This window comes from Nannospalax galili, unplaced genomic scaffold (assembly GCF_000622305.1).
Source record: "Nannospalax galili isolate Female #2095 unplaced genomic scaffold, S.galili_v1.0 scaffold576, whole genome shotgun sequence".
Classification (NCBI taxonomy): Eukaryota; Metazoa; Chordata; class Mammalia; order Rodentia; family Spalacidae; genus Nannospalax; species Nannospalax galili.
In genome coordinates this window covers 2,744,650-2,745,277 of record NW_008339223.1, presented here as the reverse complement: position 1 = coordinate 2,745,277, position 628 = coordinate 2,744,650, and positions in this window count along the sequence as shown.

Genomic DNA, 628 nt, shown 5'->3' with positions numbered 1-628 from the left:
ATTTCTCCCTCATATTTGGATCCTAGCACCAAATCCTTATTAGAGGGTATGTATCCAGACATAACTACAGGAACCAGGATAATGAGCATGAACCAGGGAGGTAAAGGAAAGTATCTGAAAGAGAAGAACAGTAGGAAACAGGCATTAATAAGGGAGATAGGGATAAAAATTGGGTTCTTTTAGGGGAGGGGAAAGGAAGGGTATACAAGGAACCTAGGGGATAAAGGGAAAGAAGGAGCTCAAGACAGGTAGAACCATAGGAGAAAGGTATTATTAAGGGAGAAAGAGGGAAAATGGGGGCACCTTAATTGGGGAAACCATGATGGAGGGGCTAGACAATGTGAGAGATAAATAATGCCTAGCTAGTTTTAAAAACTAGCGGGAACCATATTAGTCCAACAACCTACTGACAAATTATACATACCAGATCAAGAAATATATGTCTAGCTAAGGTCTATCTGAGAACAGTTGGTCTTTGCCCAAGATTTATCTACATGGCACACAGTAATTAAAAGTACCAGACTGGTGGAACTAACTTTCTCGGATGTTTAACAGACATACTATGAGGCCTATACTAATTTGGTCAGAGGGACATAAAGGACAGTTTTTGCCCCTTGCCCTCCTAGTT